General features: G+C 43.5%; 1 protein-coding gene across 1 annotated transcript in view; it reads right to left on the bottom strand.

The window, feature by feature from the left end:
- Positions 1–8,996, bottom strand: part of KCNJ16 (potassium inwardly rectifying channel subfamily J member 16) — a 48,365-nt gene extending 39,369 nt beyond the window's left edge. The window contains exon 1 of the mRNA XM_037914602.1: positions 8,858–8,996. The gene's annotated coding sequence lies outside the window, so the exon portion shown is untranslated. The remainder of the gene's footprint in view (positions 1–8,857) is intronic.
- Positions 8,997–15,263: the final 6,267 nt, after the last annotated feature.

Below are 15,263 nucleotides of genomic sequence, written 5' to 3' on the forward strand. Positions count from 1 at the left end.
CTGGCTTTTAACCCTTGCTGAGCCAGAGCAGGGTGACTGCCCCGCTACAGGGAGGTTTAAATAATCTCTCTTGCCCAAACCCTCTGCTGTTAAAAGTAGTGCCTGGTTGAAAGCTGCTTCACGGGGAGCCAGCTTTACTTTATTTCTCCCTTTGGTCCAAAAAATGTTGTTTGTGATGGAGAACCTCAACCCATCACTGATGCAGCCAACCCCTTGAAGGATGCAGGGACACCACACACACGCCCGAGAAACCGGATGGGAGTGGGAGGACCAGGTCTCAAGTTCTCAGCCAAAGGTTTTGGGGTACCAGGCATAAGAAAGGGCATGTCAGAGCTCTGTCCCATAGGTTCCACAGACAGATGTCAAACCACTCAGTATGGATTTCTGAAGGCTGTATGCTGGCTTGCTACCAGAATGCTTATTATCTGAACAGTTGAAATGCGAAATTATGAAAGATCATGGCAGAATCGGCATCCAGGGAATAAACCTTTGCCATCCAGGGACTAACCTAGTGTGGAGGGCTTTAAACTAGGTTCACCGGGGGAAGAAGACCAAAGCCCTGAGGTAAGTGGGGAAGTGGGATACCGGGAGGAAGCATGAGCATGAGTGTGTGAGAGAGGAGGGCTCCTGCCTCATACTAAGAAAGCAGGACAAACAGCAAGTTATCTCAAGTGCCTATACACAAATGCAAGAAGCCTGGCAAACAAGCAGGGAGAACTGGAAGTCCTGGCACAGTCAACGAATTATGATGTGATTGGAATAACAGAGACTTGGTGGGATAACTCACATGACTGGAGTACTGTCATGGATGGATATAAACTGTTCAGGAAGGACAGGCAGGGCAGAAAAGGTGGGGGAGTTGCATTGTATGTAAGGGAGCAGTATGACTGCTCAGAGCTCCGCTATGAAACTGCAGAAAAACCTGGGAGTCTCTGGATTAAGTTTAGAAGCGTGAGCAACAAGGGTGATGTCGTGGTGGGAGTCTGCTATAGACCACCGGACCAGGGGGATGAGGTGGACAAGGCTTTCTTCCGGCAACTAACGGAAGTTACTAGATCGCAGGCCCTGGTTCTCATGGGAGACTTCAATCACCCTGATATCTGCTGGGAGAGCAATACAGCAGTGCACAGACAATCCAGGAAGTTTTTGGAAAGTGTAAGGGATAATTTCCTGGTGCAAGTGCTGGAGGAACCAGCTAGCGGCAAAGCTCTTCTTGACCTGCTGCTCACAAACCGGGAAGAATTAGTAGGGGAAGCAAAAGTGGATGGGAACCTGGGGGGGCAGTGACCATGAGATGGTCGAGTTCAGGATCCTGACACAAGGAAGAAAGGATAGCAGCAGAATACGGACCCTGGACTTCAGAAAAGCAGATTTTGACAACCTCAGGGAACTGATGGGCAGGATCCCCTGGGAGAATAACATGAGGGGGAAAGGAGTCCAGGAGAGCTGGCTATATTTTAAAGAATCCTTATTGAGGTTACAGGGACAAACCATCCCGATGTGTAGAAAGAATAGTAAATATGGCAGGCGACCAGCTTGGCTTAACAGTGAAATCCTTGCTGATCTTAAATACAAAAAAGAAGCTTACAAGAAGTGGAAGATTGGACAAATGACCAGGGAAGAGTACAAAAATATTGCTCGGGCATGCAGGAGTGAAATCAGGAAGGCCAAATCACACCTGGAGTTGCAGCTAGCAAGAGATGTTAAGAGTAACAAGAACGGTTTCTTCAGATATGTTAGCAACAAGAAGAAAGTCAAGGAAAGTGTGGGCCCCTTACTGAATGAGGGAGGCAACCTAGTGACACAGGATGTACAAAAAGCTAATGTACTCAATGCTCTTTTTGCCTCTGTCTTCACGAACAAGGCCAGCTCCCAGACTACTGCACTGGGCAGCACAGCATGGGGAGGAGGTGACCAGCCCTCTGTGGAGAAAGAAGTGGTTCGGAACTATTTAGAAAAGCTGGACGAGCACAAGTCCATGGGACTGGATGCGCTGCATCCGAGAGTGCTAAAGGAGTTGGCAGATGTGATTGCAGAGCTATTGGCCATTATCTTTGAAAACTCATGGCGATCAGGGGAGGTCCCAGACGACTGGAAAAAGGCTAATGTAGTGCCCATCTTTAAAAAAGGGAAGAAGGAGGATCCTGGGAACTACAGCCTCACCTCAGTCCCCGGAAAAATCATGGAGCAGGTCCTCAAGGAATCAATTCTGAAGCACTTAGAGGAGAGGAAAGTGATCAGGAACAGTCAGCATGGATTCACCAAGGGCAAGTCATGTCTGACTAATCTAATTGCCTTCTATGACAAGATAACTGGCTCTGTGGATGAGGGGAAAGCAGTGGACGTGTTGTTCCTTGACTTTAGCAAAGCTTTTGACATGGTCTCCCACAATATTCTTGCCAGCAAGTTAAAGAAGTATGGGCTGGATGAATGGACTATAAGGTGGGTAGAAAGCTGGCTAGATTGTCAGGCTCAATGGGTAGTGATCAATGGCTCCATGTCTAGTTGGCAGCTGGTATCAAGTGGAGTGCCTCAAGGGTCGGTTCTGGGGCTGGTTTTGTTCAATATCTTCATTAATGATCTGGAGGATGGTGTGGATTACACCCTCAGCAAGTTTGCAGATGACACTAAACTGGGAGGAGAGGTAGATACGCTGGAGGGTAGGGATAGGATACAGAGGGACCTAGACAAATTAGAGGATTGGGCCAAAAGAAATCTGATGAGGTTCAACAAGGACAAGTGCAGAGTCCTGCACTTAGGACAGAAGAATGGGATGTATATGTAGGGGCATTGCCAGCAGATTGAGGGACGTGATCGTTCCCCTCTGTTCGACATTGGTGAGGCCTCATCTGGAGTACTGTGTCCAGTTTTGGGCCCCACACTACAAGAAGGATGTGGAAAAATTGGAAAATGTCCAAAGGAGGGCAACAAAAATGATTAAGAGACTGGAACACATGATTTATGAGGAGAGGCTGAGGGAACTGGGATTGTTTAGTCTGTGGAAGAGAAGAATGAGGGGGGATTTGATAGCTGCTTTCAACTACCTGAAAGGGGATTCCAAAGAGGATGGATCTAGACTGTTCTCAGTAGTAGCAGATGACAGAACGAGGAGTAATGGTCTCAAGTTGCAGTGGGGGAGGTTTAGGTTGGCTATTAGGAAAAACTTTTTCACTAGGAGGGTGGTGAAACACTGGAATGCGTTATCTAGGGAGGTGGTGGAATCTCCTTCCTTAGAGGTTTTTAAGGTCAGGCTTGACAAAGCCCCAGCTGGTATGATTTAGTTGGGGATTGGTCCTGCTTTGAGCAGGGGGTTGGACTAGATGACCTCCTGAGGTCCCTTCCAACCCTGATATTCTATGATTCTATGATCCTTTCCATGAAATAAGTCAATGGGTTCCATTATGATGTCGGTCAATCATCCTAGTTACACCCACTTCTTTCGGAGGGAGGTGGGAAAGATATGGCAATTTACTGCCATATTCTTGGGAGACCCTCGTGAATTAAGTGTTTTGGGGATCTGTTACATTAAATGACTGGTTTATGTATTATTGTTGTCCTGAATTTTATGTAACCTTTCAAGGGGGGAGATGAGACAGATGTGAGACCTGAGGGGTCAAAGGACTGTATTGAACAATGTGCCAGACAAGAATGGACCTTGGGAACAAAATGTATTAAGTGGTTTTCTTGGGGAAGATCTATGGGGAGGTAAATGCAAATTCCCCACTTCCAGTTATGCAAAAACCCAGCCTTTTGAAACTACACCCAGAGGAGAGAGCCATTGTCTGCTGATCACTTGTTATGTGAGGCCAAGATCAAAGGCCCAAGCTGCATAGAGGAAAGACTGAACTATTCATGGTTGTTCTGATTCTGAATTTGACACAGTTATGAACTGGTAACCACAGGGAGAACCCAGTTGTGGGTTATGAATGATTGATAGCTACTGGGCCCCAAGGCTGGAGCGGAGTGACCCCTGGTAAGCTTTTTAGCATGTGTGTAGGTTCTTTTGCTCCTTGTGTTCTCTGTAATGCTTTCACCTTAAGAATGAGAGTGCTTTCAGCTGGAACATTGTGATGAACAATGAAAACATTTTGCAAAATTGTTAGTGCAATAGTTTTTGAACCCAGCTGTACAGAGTCACAGCCCAATGACTTCACTACAAGATCATTCTTCCCGCTGTCTCTAGCAAAATGTACCAGCAAGAAGTGCTCACCCACCCCTTTTATGTAATAAAACTAAAACAGCTCTGTAAAATGCAGGGCCACATATGGTCCCAGGAATAATGATTAAGATGAAAAATCCTCATTGTCCAGACAAAGCAGCACTGAGCAGCTTTATCCAGAGGATGCCGTATGCCAACTCCTTATGCCCTAATAAATCTGCATGTGATCATGTGCTATAAATCCTTAAGCATATTGTAGAAACTGGATAAATCCTCTTTTCATTTAAAAAAATGAAAATGAATATAATTCTATTTATTTTAACATCAATAGATTTCCTGTAAAAGAAACCCTGACATTTTGGAGTGGTATTATTTTATTTTAATATTTCACCACTGCAAAATGCTATTATCCAATGGAATTATGGGCTGCAGAGCATGTGAGATGTGAGACACTTGACACATGTAAAGAAGGAGTTGTTTAATTTTCTCCTCCTATTAGTCAAATGAATGCCAATGAGCCATGATGAATTAATGGTGCTGGAGAATGTCACCCTCCATGCTTGTGGTTTTAACGCTGTGTGAATTCCACTTATTCAGCAGCAATATAAAAGACCACACATTAAGGGAGCTATTAGCCAGGATGGGCAGGGATGGTGTCCCTAGCCTCTGTTTGCCAGAAGCTGGGAATGGGCGACAGGGGATGGATCACTCAATGATTACCTGTTCTGTTAATTCCCTCTGGGGCACCTGGCACTGGCCGCTGTCTGAAGACAGGGTTCTGGGCTAGATGGATCTTTGGTCTGACCCAGTAGGGCCGTTCTTATTGTCTATACTATGGCACCCACTGGTAAAGCTGAGCTGGGGCTGGCCCCAGTGGGAATGCTTTTCTAAAATTCCCTCATGTACACAGGGCCTACAAGCACAAAGCGTTAATTGTTCCTCACAAACCTAGTACAGTCCAGGCAGCAGCAGTGCAAAATTCCCCACAATGCCCTTCTGTTGTCTCTCCACTGACCCGGAGAAATGACACGCTTAAGGGTCTGGATGGAAATTCAAGTTCTGAATAACCCATCTGTTCCTTGGCGTTCTGCTGCGCCGTCCGTCCAGCAAATCACGTGAGCAGGTGTGACGTCCCATTGTCTGTGTGTATTTTAGTAGCTAGGCCTCCCTCCTTAATGTTCAGCACATGCTCACGTGCTTTGTTGAATTGCCAGATTGCACAAAAACACCAGGAAATAGACTGACTCGTCTCAAATATCAAGCACCTGACAAATAATAAGGCACTTTAGCCTGTACAGCCCTAGGGTATGTTTGAATAGATGGAAAGTTCCTTATCCTTTTGCCAAGTCTCACACTCTTCCAGAGAACCTGTTCTGATTTTGTAACCTCTCGGCAGATTGCAACATCTGACTTCAGCTACTTTACAACAGGTGCCATTTTATTGGCCGTAACTCTGCAATTGTCTTTATACTTATTTCGTGAACAGACTAGGAACAAGCTAAATCCATGAGCTTCTTGAAAATTAATAAAAAGAAAAGGAGTACTTGTGGCACCTTAGAGACTAACCAATTTATTTGAGATGAAGTGAGCTGTAGCTCACGAAAGCTTATGCTCAAATAAATTGGTTAGTCTCTAAGGTGCCACAAGTACTCCTTTTCTTTTTGCGAATACAGACTAACACGGCTGCTACTCTGAAACTTGAAAATTAATGTCATTCCACATTTACTTTTCTCCTTCTTATGGGCCAGATTCAGACTTCTTCCTTCACTTGGGCCAGATTCTCTCTCCTATCAGATCATGCTTCCTACCCCGAAGTACTCCCGTTCATTTCAATGCTATTCAGTGCAGGAGTCTCAGAATCCTGCCAACAGCTGTTATTCACCATAGCAACTGCACATTACCCTCTCCCCAGGATCATGACAATTCTTCCTGCTAACTAAACTACAAGCAGCGATCAGAGCAGGGACTGGCATGAAATCCCATTCCTCACTGCGTAGGCTGCATTCCTTTGCATTGATCAGGGCAATTTTCTGTCCAGCCCAAACTAGATCCTGGACTTTGTCACAGTGGTACTTTCCGTCTTGCAAGCACAGAAAAACAAGTCAGTGCACCTAGGATGGCTGAGGGTGAATGAGACCAGAGTGATTTTTCTCTCCCCACCCCCACCAATGGTAACATTTTTTATGTTTACAGGAGCGAGATATGCATAAATAGCTCCTAAACTGTCATTTATAATTTGCCTCCAAGGCATGTGAAAATGGTGAAACTTCATGGCTCCTGGTGCTTATTGCAATGTGTCACTCTTATATTATATAATGCGCTTGTGAACCTTTGCTTACCATATTCTCAAAGCAACTAAAAATTACTAGTCATTATTTATATATTTACATTACTGTAGCACTTCGGAGCCACAGTCATGGCCTAGGACTCCATTGTGCCAGATACTGTACAAACAGAACAAAAGGACTGTCTCTGCCCTCTGGTTTTGATTCCTAGGAATGTAGGAACTTAGTCCCTATCCCGACGAGATACGGTCAGACCAATAATCTATCTCTTCTGTGTGTGGACAGGGCTTAGCAAGGTGCGGGTGCCGCTGTCATATCAATAAATCATAATAATAATCTTCCCACGAGCAGAGCCCAATTGTTTAAGAAAAAGGTAACTCCATAATCCAGCACATACCTGAGTGTACAATGTTAGACTTGGGGGTGGGGAGAGGGAGATTTCTTCCTCACCCCTATTTGAAGGCTGTGTAAATCAGGAATGAGAGACTGTCTAATGGTAAGAATTAGAGGCTGAGTTCTGTTCTTAACTTGCCCCTGACTGGCTGTGTGAATTTGTCCCAGTCATTTGATGCTGCCCCTGTGCCTCAGTTTCCCCATCCAAAAAATTCATTACTTACCCCATTCAACCAATAGTACTACTCATGGAGTAAATTGCTATGCAATGTGAGTCAAAGTGGAAGAATCTGGTTCTTCCTCAATTAATATTAATTAGTTGTTTTCAAACAACTTTATGGTAATATCATTATTATAAATAAGCACCAGATCTTATCTAATATTTACAATAGATTCTAGAGACAATTGAATAGACAATGCCTCCATTATACCTTTAATTTCTTTTAAAATTGCCTTCCGTTAAAACTTAACAAAACAAAACTCCAGCCCTTTAGTTATTACCTGAATTTTCTTTGTGCACTTAATTTTGGCAAAGATCCCTCTGAATCCTTCCCCATTTAAAACCCCGTCAACGAACATAAAGGCAGAGCTCAGCATGTGAGCCCTCTTAGCCAGGCACTCACTCTGAGCTGCTCTATACCATACACACTGACAATACAAAGCGAATGCCTGTACTGCGCCAAAAATCAAGCTCATAGCTGCATTGGGTTAGAATGGCATTCTAGCCCTGTGTATATTGCGCAGATGAATCAACAGCTGGCTTCCCTCACAAAGAACCTTCTTCCCACATCTACAAAGACATAGAAGGGAATAAAATGCAAGGACACAATCATCTGGAGAGAGTAGAATAATTAGGCTATACTGAGCTTTTCAAAGGGGCTGATGAAACCCTTAGACCTTAATACAACAGAAACAATAAGGCTATCTCTTTGAACGGGGAGATCTGTTAAGACAATAGTGCAAAACAGAGAGAGAGGAAGATACAGTGTATCCAGTCTGGTGAACAGGGAAATGGAGGCAGGATAAATCTGTGCATATGTGTGTGTGAAATCTAGATTAGGATTTTCCACAGATCATAGGCAAGAAGAGACCACTGTGATGATCTAGTCTGACCTTTGAAGAGTTCATTGTCACTACTCACTTTAAATCCTAATATGATATAAATGGAATTAGTATGAAAACAGTTTGGTCTATTCAGTGACCTGCTTTAAAAACATGTAAGCAGCCAAAGGACTTCCAGGACACAAATAGGGCTGGGTGGGAAGTGGGGTTTTCCCATCCCGTGAGAATATTTGACCTTTTGAAATTGTTCCCATTCCAAATTCTGATGAAAAGTTTTAATCTTGAAAATTTTCATTAACCAAAGGAGTGGAGCGGGGGATGGGGCGGGTGAAACAATTCAGAAGAATCAGTATCTTTTGTTTCAATAATTTTTAAATGCTTCATTCCATTTCAAACCTTTTCTTTTAAAATTTTCTAGTGTAAATTTACTAAAATTCTGAAAGAAAAAGTCATTTCAACTAAAAAAAAAAATTGGTTTGAAAAGTTTCAATTTTGTCAAAACACCCTGTTTGACATTTTCAAACCAGAAAGTTTCAATTGTTTGAGTCAAGTGTTTTGCGATCAGTTTTGGTTTCAATGAATCAGCATTTTCAGAAAAAAAAATTGTCAGAAAATTCCCAGCTCTAGCCACACAATCTCAAGGACAAAAATTCACAACTCTGAGCTGCATTTCTTGCTGTCACTTTTGCTTTGCAAGTGAGATCTTTCTGACAACATCATGGCACAACTTAAAAGTATATGGGTCAACTGGCCCAAAAGGTAGAAAATATCATCAGAGCAACATAAAATTTTCCTTCATTCTGAAACCCTAGTTGGATGTTCTCCTGTTTCTACCTGACACAATATTGATATTATTTTCTACATGCTCTGCTGCCCCGCTAGAAAAAGCCAACATGGAAACTTGAAGCATCTCCCCATTGATAGAAATGATAGGAATATAAAACATAAAGCACCTTACCTTTGATCATTCTTCCATAAGCAACTTATATCAAGTGCCCCTGAGGTATCTGTGTGTTTGCAGTTGTACAACTGTAAAGAAAAAAACCCCACGCTGGGTTAATAAGGAAAGGCGAAAGCCACAAACTCCAAAGATTCAAGTTAAACATTTACCCCAGTTTGCTGCTACACTCGAACCCTGAGGATCTACTTAACTAGCTGCTGGCATCTCGAGAAACAGGTGACAGCCACTCAGCAACATGCCTGGCTACTTCCCTGTCTGCTCTTCAAACACAGGCTACAGAATGCTAAGGTCACCGAAGCACAACATTTAGATTTCCTGCTTGAGAAATACCATTCACAATAGAAGTGATATTTCAAATGTTTACAGGCAGGGTCAGTTGGCAAATACCTGCTGAAATGTTACTATAGGACTAAGGGACTTAAAGTTCCTATGTTGTCTTTTTTACAGTCTTTTGTTCCTAATTTCAGGTGGAATTTCCATTGTGTACAAGAATGTGTACTAACCTTCTTTCAGACAGGCAGGTTACATATTACATGGTGTTACATGTGGATCGGTACAAGTTAGAGGTGTGCAAAATGGGTCAAGAGAAGATCAAAAAGAGGCCCCTTTACCCCCTCCTCTCCACACACACACACAGAACAACTGAGGTTCACTTTGGGACCTTTTCTAGACATTTAAAAATGTTTGCTGGATTTTTGCTTTCACCACCTCTGCATTCAAGTTGCAGCTGACAAAGTTACTGGCCCGGTGCTGTGACCTTGTCTCCCCAATTCTTGAATTCCTTCACTAGCTTCAACTTTCCACAGTCTTTGCAGCCAAGCTCCTCATCCTGCCCACCATGGCTCTGTTATACTTTGTTACACATCACTCTGCACTGTGCTGACTTAGACTGTATGCTGCCTCCATGCAGCTTATACCTTACTGGTGCAAGATTCACTCAATAGTGCTAAATAAATAAGTACATTAAACGAAAATGAAAGAAAGCTGGAAAAGGACACGGAAGGGCTAGCGAGGTTCATCACAGCAGAGGGATGCGGGTGATCCTATGGCAGGTGAGCTCAGAGGATAGTGGAGGGTAGTTAGAAGTCAAGGCCAAAATTTCAGAATTAGATGTTTAAAATTATGTCCCAAAATCCATATTTAGGCCCCTAACTCAGTGATCTGATTTTGGATGGTGCCGAACTCGCACATCTCTTATTGACTTCAACGCCTCTGCAAACCAGGTCACGTATTTTGAACCATACATGGATTTAGACAGCTGAGTTTGAAAACTGTGGTCTCAGTCCCTTAATTACAAGATCCAGCCCATGTTCTAAATGAATAGCACCCCAGAGGCAGCTGGAGCAGCAGAAAATACTAAACTTTGAGGCAGCCCAGAAGCAACACCCCAGAAGCAATATAGTTACAGGCGTTACTTCCCTCTTCTCTAGTTCTCAGGGCCAGATTTACAGAAGTATTGAGTTACCTAAAGGTGCAGATAGACACCTAGTGGGATTTTCAAAAATGCCTAGGCAGGTTAAGTGCCTACTTTCCACTGAAAGTCCCTTATGACTTTTCCTAGAGAGTTAGCATGGGCAGCCGTAGCTCCCAGGGCTGAGAGTCCAGGACAATTCTCTATGTGTTTTTGAAGCACTCTGAAAAGCTTGGTGGATTTATGAAAAGCTCCCTCTTACCCCTTCCTCCTAGCCACTGCAGATGAGTATCCAAAGAAATACAACTTGTTTGAGGTCTCCTGTACATAAACGGTTGCTTGGACTGTGTCTCCTCATACTAACAAAAAGGGTTCATGGAACTAGTGACAGATGTTAACCTGACCAATGTTCAGAATACAGAAAAGCAGACTTTTTCCTTCTGATAACAACTCTGGGCTCAAGCATTGCACACCAGCAGATATGGCACTGTACTAGGACTCAGTAGACCTGAATTCTATTCCCAACATTACCCACTGATCTGATCTTTCTTCTCTCACTCTTTATCTGTGTTGTCTATTTAGACCATAAACTCTTTGAAGCAAGGACTGTCTCTCACTATGTGTTTGTACATCACCTATCACAACTGCACCCCAATCTCAGCTGGGGCCTATGGGGTATTCAACAATACAAAACAGTAATTATAATTGTACTTGTGAATAGAGTTTGGAAAAGAAGTCCTAAATCTCTCCATTCCACTTCCCGCATACACACACACACACACAAAATCTACAAATATTATTTCTTTTGCCAGTGGAAATCTAATCCTACCTTGGTTAGCATAACAAAGAGAACAGGAAGCACAGGGAAGGAATATTTCATTCCTGGGACGACTTTGATTTTTTTTCTTCTTCTCTATCAGGTCATTTTAAACTCTAGATGTTTCCAGTTAGTCTATGCATAGTCTTGTTTTGTCTACTGTAGTCAAGTGTTATTTAACTTCCTTCTCACTGATGAAAAACTTGACTATGCTTAGACTTTGCCATTGTGTAAGTCGGAACCTGAGAACTTTAGGAGTCCTACAGGGAATACAGCTGAAACCCAGAGGCCTCACCAGTGGAAACCAATCCTTGCTTTGCTTTAACAAAGATGAAATACAGTTGTATTCTGCATAATGCTAAACTAATACTTTAATCAACTTTTATTGCAGCCGCCACTTTTTATCACTTAGCGTTAGTGCCTTGTTTCAGCTTTCCAACATATGGAGGAGGTTTTTTTTCCATTATACCATTTGATTTATATGCATCTAAAGAATACTAGGCTCAAAACAAATTAATGTCTGTTTAATATTTGGGGCTATAAAGGAATGTGTTGGCCCTTATTTCAGGCCCTCATGGAACGTAAGACTCTGTCTCATGTGGGCAGGCTTTTGACATTAAAACAAGTAATAATTAAAATATGCATGGCCTACAAAGGCTTTAATTACTGCGTATTGCCGGGTGCTTCTCACTGGCAACATCATGCCTCTAGGAAAGATGAGTTTGCACCACTACAAAGCTTGGGCTGACAACACATGCAAGATAAAAAGGAAAACAAAATCATCTTGAAGTAGGGAAAATAGAATTCCATTCTCCTGCAGATGAATGGCCCCATCTCACTAACTGGAGCTTCAGCAGCATTTAAATGAAGCAAGATGAATGCTTGTGCTATTGGCCATTTGTCTGGCCTCCTTCACCCCTCTCCAACTGCCAATTGTTGTCTGGCCTGTGCCTTACTCTCCTTGACCTTTATACCCTCTTTCAGCTTTCCCTCCCTCGTCGGCCCCTTCTTTTTCCATCCATCACCTCCCTTTCATTCCCCTCCCGCTTCTCTTTCCAGCCTAGCATGTTCTTAAGGAAAAATCCTATCCAATTTAATGGGGATGAACCAGTGGTGTGCTATAGAAATGTCAGAGAAATAGAAATGTACGAATTATTCTAGACATTCAAACGCTTTAATAGAGAGTGGGATCTTTCTACTGGGTTTTTCAATTTCTCCCATAGAATTCTATAGCAGGGCTATAATCTTCCATTAAATGCTAAAGGATGGTTCATAAAACCCGTGAAAAAGTCCACATTCTCCATTAGCTTCTATTCTATCTACCTTAGGTACATATATGGCCCCAATTACCATAGTGAATGAGAGGCCCATAACTTTAATGTATTTATCCTCACAGCACTGCTGTGAGGCCTTGTCTATATTGATAGTGGCATGAAGGGTATGTGTAGCTACATGCCACAGTGAAACGCAATCTATGTTCATATTGCGGAGGGGTGGCTACAAGCGGCAGCGAAAGGCTCTGGCAGGGGAGAGGCAGCGGAGAAAGACACTGGCAGTTCCTCACTACCAGAGCCTTTCCACACTGTCAGAGGCTTTCCCTGTGGCAGTGGAGACATGGGAGGTACTGCGTGGGTATGTAGAAGGCCATGTATATATCCTGAGGTTCTGGCATGTTTTACCCTACTCACCTAAGCAGTGCCTCGCCGCCTACACTGCTATTTATACCTGATCTGGTTGGGGGGGGGGGGTGCACTCTATATACTCTACACACTGCTGTTAGTGTTAACTGAGCTATTATCTCTGATTTACAGGTGGGAAACTGAAGTGCAGAGAGACAAAGCGAGTTGCCCAAGGTCACACAGGAAGGTAGGGGCAGAGCAGGGAATTGATGCCAATCTCCTGAGCCTCAGGCTAGCCCCCTAACCATTGGGCCACTCTTCCACTCTATTAGAGCATCCCACAAAGTCTCCTTCACTATTTGTCTCCTATTAACTCATCCCCTTTCTGCTGTTCCCCTTGCCCCAATTAAGGCTCCAATTTAACAAGCGTAACCTTAAGAGTATGAATAGTCCTATTGACTTCAACGAGATGACCCCTGCTTAAATTTAGGCACGTGCTTCAGTGCTTTACTGAATCAGCCCCTCCCTGCTCTAAAAATGAAACAAAACAAAATACAAAACAGTGATGTTAATTCTATCGATTTTTAAATGCACGCATACACAAATCCCACTCTCAAGGCATTTGCTGATTTCATGAGTCCAAATCCTCAGCTCGTGTAAATCAGTGGCGTTCCATTGACAACTCCCCTCCCCCCGCCAGGGCCGTACACCAATTATTCACAGCAGCTGAGGGTCTAGCCTATGTATTTGTATCATCTATGTACTCAGTAGTCCCCTTGCCCACTCCATTGCTATGCCATGCCTTTCCATATTTATTTATTGCTGCATTTATTTACATATAGGCCCCAGTCCTTCAGATACTTAATCCTGGTCACTGTTCACACTATCACGAGCAGTCTGATTGATTTTGAGAGGACTGCTACTCGTGGTAGAAGGCACTGTCATGCCCAGATGTTCAAAAGTATTTAGGCACTTAACTCCCATTTAAATCAATAGGTTGGCAAATAAATAGTGTTAATAAATAATGAGTTTCCTCCTGAGCTTTTGATTTGAGATGTTACCCACTTACAGAACTATCATCGCTCTATGTGGGATCAGGAAGGAATTTTACCCCAGGTCAGACTGGTGGTGACCTTCTGCAGTTTTTTGCCTTCCTCTGCTATTTGTGGGTGCAGGTCACTTGCCAGATTTATCTGGGTAGATCTCACTTAATCATTTCTGTGCCATTACAGGGGCCTAGGTGACCAGTGCACTTCAGTCCCTTCTATTGTCTGCCGATGGCACGTTAACAGTCTGGTCTCCTGTAGGCTGTAACGCTTTGGTCTCATTTCTGTTGTGGGGTTTAGTGTGCAGGTGCTGGGGTGGTGTAGGTGGCCAGTGAGGTCAGACAAGATGATCTGGTGGCCTTAAAAATCAATGATTATGACCGTATGACTATAAGTTGTAGCCATTGGTCCTGATTCTGATCTGCTCACACCAGTTTTACATGGGTGTGACTGTTGACTGCTCCTGATTGATTCCAATGGTTGTGAGATCAGAATCCGGCTTTTCACATCTTAGTGATTCTTCCCTTTTCCCCTTTTATACTCAGTGGCAAATGTATCATGTCAGACTTTACAGTTAGCCGCTGCTACCCCGCTGGCAAAAGATGATCACAGAAAGCACTTTGAAGGCAGGGTGTGCATTAAGAAACTTTTTCATGGCTCAGAGACATGAAAGTTCAGGGGTATTTTTATTTTTCTTATTATTACTTGATTCCATACCATAACGAGCTACACACAGAGAAAGGTTCTAGGCCATTATTGATCTCATTGACCCCCAAACCAGGGCATGTCTCAGAGCTCCGTTTACAACATTTATAGAACATTCTTCTGCGCTCTTGCTCCTAGATATTTATAACTCAAGTGCCTAGAACCAAAGGGCTGGGAGGTGGTTAGGAAGCTGGTGGCTCTATTAAGATGGCTTTGCTTTTATTTTCTTTTAAACAGAATTCTTTTCAGAGTTAACAAAATAAAACCTCTAAAGAAAGAGAGCGTGCGAGAGACGACACAGAGCAACGGAAGCAGTGCGATCAATACATAGGGCTAGACTGTGCTGATGAGCCACCGCCAGGAAGTGGAGGTACTGTGGAGAAGCACTGGGCCAGGGGGAGCTCAAAGAGGGTTTGTGCCTCAGGGAGGAATGGCTCATGCGCCACCCTTTAAGGACATACAGTGGCACTGCACCCAGCCATGGTCTCTTCTATTTCTTCTTCATCCCCTCTGGGGCAATGCATGCCTCAGAGGGTGCACAGGGTAGCAGTCTCTATGATCCCCTAAATGCATAGACTGTGATTGTCCCTGGCTCTTGTACAGGGTCACCAAGGGGAAGAAAGGAAGGAAGGCTCATTGGCTCAGATCCCTCAAACGTAGTTAGGCTCCTAACATCCATGTACATCTCTAAATACCTTTGAGGATCTGGCCCTTGCCCCTTCCCCCTTCAATGCAAGGTTGAGAGACAATCCAGCCCTACTAATATGGCAAGCAGGACAAGAAGAACAAAAAATGCAGATGAGTG

This window comes from Chelonia mydas, chromosome 14, assembly GCF_015237465.2.
Source record: "Chelonia mydas isolate rCheMyd1 chromosome 14, rCheMyd1.pri.v2, whole genome shotgun sequence".
Taxonomy (NCBI): Eukaryota; Metazoa; Chordata; order Testudines; family Cheloniidae; genus Chelonia; species Chelonia mydas.